Here is a 5,139-nt window from a genome sequence, read left to right on the forward strand (position 1 = left end):
CCGCGACCCTCAGATTGCGAGTCGAGTGCCTTAACCACCTGGCCATGAGAAAATAAAGAGATACATTTTTACAACTATCTGATTATTTTATGAATATCAAACTAGACTATCAGAGACACAGACTAAGATTGTACTTGTACTTCCTAAATTATATTAATAAGGTAGCCATGTTTGCAATCTATGAATGGTGAAGACTGAAGATAAATAATTCAAAAAATATATGTAACGTTTGTGGTTTTAAACAATCTATGAGTGGTGACGACCGAAGATAAATAATTCAAAAATTATATGCGGCGTATGTGGTTTTTAAACAATCTATGAGTGGTGAAGACTGAAGATAAATAATTCAAAAAATATATGTGGCCATTGTGGTTTTTAAACTATCTATGAGTGGTGAAGACTGAAGATAAATAATTCAAAAAATATATGCGGCGTATGTGGTTTTTAAACTATCTATGAGTGGTGAAGACTGAAGATAAATAATTCAAAAAATATATGTGGCGTTTGTGGTTTTTAAACAATCTATGAGTGGTGAAGACTGAAGATAAATAATTCAAAAAATATATGTGGCGTTTGTGGTATTTAAACAATCTATAAGTGGTGAAGACTGAAGATAAATAATTCAAAAAAAATATATGGCGTTTGTGTTATTTTAAATATATAACATACATACCATTGTCTAACTGTTCATAAAATTTAAACATACCTTAATGGGAAAATAAAAAAAAACACCATCTAATTATAACCTACTCTCAGCAAATAATGTTTGAGAAGCGCCAAATAAAAAACAAAGGCAATAGAATAATGTTATTAAAATTTCCGCTTAACTTACAATTAGCGATAATAAAATTAAATCAATGAAAATATTTCTTTACTGGCATATTAGAAGAGCAAGAAACGTTTGAGATGATATTCAATATATATTTATACGCTCGACAATATAAAAATATAACACTATTAACCTAAATAATGATATGTTGAAACTGGTGTGAAAGACAATTCAAATATGTTTTTTGCTTTTAATATATCAAGCTGAAGACTACTGCCTAATGTGATCGACTGTATCTATGAATTTTTATCTCTACTTTTACTGTTGTTGCTGGACGAAAACAATGATGGCTAGCCTCGTGGTCAACTTCAATGTTAACTTTAATGTTTGTAAAATAAAAGTCCTATTTGATATATAAACAGATTTATTTGGACATTATTTTTCCGAATCTGGAATATATCTAAAAATGCGTCTTGAAACCAGGAAAAACCTTCTCGTTTAATATCATTTGTTCAAAAATATAGCAGAACAGTATCGTTAAGTATCATCATAGCGTATGTTATATGACACATAAGATGGAAGATAGTATTATTTTTAAAATAGATTCATAAGAGTGTTATACATTTACACGTCGTCGGCCAGTTTTATTGTCATATTTTCTGATATATCACTAGGTGAATAAGTTATTGGTTATCTGAAGTGAACCGTAGCATTGCAACTTTGATTACTTCGTATAAATTTTAGCAAGTTTTTTTAAAAAAAACAAACAAATAAACATTGATTGTGTACTATGCAGCTTTCACACAAACACCTGGAAAAATCAATTTTATTACGTTTACTCCGTTTCGATAAACTTCGCAAATTTCAATGAATATTCTGGTCAGAAATTGTTGAGTTTATTTATGTATTTTAGCATAGAGCCACTTTGTTTTGTGGCTGCTACGGGAATTAAACAAAACATTTTAGCGTTATTTCTTTAAGTTTGTACACAATTTTTTATTGTCACGAAACTGAGTAGATTATTCTGTCAGTTCGAAAATTATGAAATAGTTTGAAATTTTGGATTGATTACTGATCACAGTAATGTTCTCTTATGTTTAATTATAGAAAATTTGCTCATTCGTGTTTCATATTTCTGTACAAATTGACGTTTAATTACGCATTCGTAATACAAGGCTTATCGAAAGTTGATTCAACAGAAATGCTTCTTTAAAGATTTATTAGAATACTACACAAAACCTATTAGTGCACATGCAAAGATCATTACCGAATGTCAACGACGTCAAATTTATTGACATCAGAAAGTTAATCTTAAAATTCCAAATGGATCAGTCGTCTAGCACGCGTTCCTGTGAATGCAATAAGCGTAACGAAAGTATGAAGAGAGAATTTAAGTGTTATATATTTCTCTACCAGCTTTCTGTTAAATCAATATATACAACCACTTCAGTTGACCAAATATTTCAAGTTTCGAGTGACTGGATGTTTCTGGACGAAACTGAAGCACGTTCTAACGGAACTACAGCACGCAGCACGTGGCACAGGGGTACTTCATTGCTCTGAACTGTAATTAGTGTAGAGAACTTACACATCTCAAAACGAAGAAACCTCCTCGTTGTCATGGAAACTTACACAAGAAAGAAAAACGAAATAGCTGTTAAAATCTTGGCCTTACCGTCTGCAAAGGTAGGAAAGTGACTTCACATATCAGCTTTACATTCCACACGACAGAACCATTCATTACTGAAAAAGGTCGTTTTATAAAAACTTACAGAATAAAAGAATACTTTTGTTCGATTCTGATATTAGTGTCATAAAACAATTTTAACCGTATTTTGTTGGAATTATTATCGGAAGTTAACTTTTTAATGTATTTATCAATAGTAAACGAGATGTATACCATATTAGCCGAAAGCTAATTTTCGTTTAAACATTATTTAAATTCATTCAAGTATAAGTTATAGCAAGTTAAACTTAAGGGTTTAAAGGACGTTAGATATACACGCAATCTTGCTTCGAAAATTATTGCATTTGGAATTCAAAACCTTTTAATACAAAGTTGAAGAAAGTATATTCGGGAAGCCAACTTTTATATTGATTTTTCAATTTGCACGCTAACTGATTTATAGTAGGGCATGAATAGAAAATTCAAATTGTAGGGTATGAGAGCGGATGTAGGCGCGTGCTGCAAAGAGCATGGAATCACCACACGTGTCAGCTTTACTCTAGCTTCATAACGATTTCTGACAGAAGTTGATTTTAAATAACTGTTTACTCGCAAAACTTAGGCTATTTTTTTAATTTAATTATTAAGCAAGGTAGATAAATAAACATTCAACCTTTTTATCCAAAAAGGTAGTCAGATCAACATTACCATAAACTATAGTTAAGTAAAAAAAAATCGACCTTTATTACGGCCGTGGAAACCATATACAAACACAAGTATAAGTTGCCAAAATAATGCTTAATATTCGTGTAATTGAATACAATGCATATTTCGTATGATGACGTATTCAGATATCTTAATTGCTGTTGTTTGTTATTAAGCACAAAGGAAAACCTGTGCTCTGCCCACCACGGGTATCGAAACTTGGTTGCTAGTGGTATAAGTTCACAGACATACCGCTGTGCCACGGGGGGGGGGGAGAAATCTTAAATTACCTAAACATGTAATAAGTTTTAAAAGGATAAACTCTGATATGGATAATGTGACTATTATCGCGAAAGTACAAACACGTACAGTTAGCCGATGATGGTGCCTCAAAAATGTAAAGTAAAATAGTAAAGTTAGAATTTACTGAAGAATATAAAATTGGAGAAAAAAAAGTTATGATATTACTAATATAAATTTATCAAAAGAACGTTTTTATTTAAGTGTAATATCCGGTATCGAAACCCGGATTCTAGCGTTGTAAATCTGCAGACATGCCGCTGTGCCAATGAGGGGCTCAGTTGAGTGAAAGAGAAAGAAAAAATATTCTCAAAGGTGTTGCTTCGTCTGTGAGTTTTTATTTAAATTTTTTCCAGTATTTGTTGTTGTTTTTTATTTGAATAGAAACGTAATATTTCCATTGGGCAAAGCACAGATAGCCCATTGTGTAGCTTTGTGCTTAATTACAAACAAACAATCACTCAACTGAAATCAAAAGTTGTAGATGCTGTAAAAAAACAAACAAAAAAACAATGATGAACAGATTCACCTAGCGGCGCTTACTTATACTAAATTCGTATCAGAGGTTTTCTACATACTAGCATAAAAAACATCAATAGGTATTAAAACTTGATAACGAGGAACCCACTTTTAAGAAAATAAAAGTTTTAAGAAAGCTTGACTGGGTAATGAAAAAAACTTTATAATAAATGTACGACGTTTCGACGAGATTTTGTCATACATTTATAATAAAGTTTTTCATTACCCAGTCAAACCGTCTAAAAAGGTTTATCAGGAGGTATGTTAAGATGATTGTGAGCAAAGGTTGCATTATCAAAGTAAGCAGTTAAAGGAGTCATTTGAAAGAACTGTGTTAAAAGAGCCCCAGAGGATGAAATATTTAAGAAAAAGAACAATAAAACATATCTAAAGGCAAAGGAAACATATTATGGTCTTATGTATACTGTTTAGGACATAACAAATAAGAAAACAAACTACGAGACTAAACATGTATGCGGAGAAAAGAAAAAATACTTTGTTTTTAATAGCTTCAAGGCGAGTTGATAAATATTTATGTACATAAGAATACAGTTATGAGTCACAGGAATTGCTAATAGAATACAGTGTATGAGTCACAGGAATTGCTAATCACAATTGTCAATTATGTCAACGTAATGTTTTCTTAAAGCTACTTTAGCAATACTTTTCTTACTCCAAAACAAACTGTTTGTTGTTTTCTAGTTTTTGTTACACAAAACTGTACCCGCGCATAGCCGTCTCTAATTGTGAACTGACAGACTTGGCTAGAGAGAGCATCAAGCCGACAGAACCACAGACTAACTCTTGACTAGAGATAGCAGCTAATCGACAGAACCACAGACCAACTTTTGACTAGAGATAGCAGCTAATCGACAGAACCACAGACCAACTTTTGACTAGAGATAGCATCTAGCCGACAGAACCACAGACTAACTCTTGACTAGAGATAGCAGCTAATCGACAGAACCACAGATCAACTTTTGACTAGAGATAGCATCTAGCCGACAGAACCACAGACTAACTCTTGACTAGAGATAGCAGCTAATCGACAGAACCACAGACTAACTCTTGACTAGAGATAACAGCTAATAGACAGAACCACAGACTAACTCTTGACTAGAGATAACAGCTAATAGACAGAACCACAGACTAACTCTTGACTAGAGAGAGCATCTAGCCG

The sequence above is a fragment of the Limulus polyphemus genome, unplaced genomic scaffold, assembly GCF_000517525.1.
Source record: "Limulus polyphemus unplaced genomic scaffold, Limulus_polyphemus-2.1.2 Scaffold477, whole genome shotgun sequence".
NCBI classification, from domain to species: domain Eukaryota; kingdom Metazoa; phylum Arthropoda; class Merostomata; order Xiphosura; family Limulidae; genus Limulus; species Limulus polyphemus.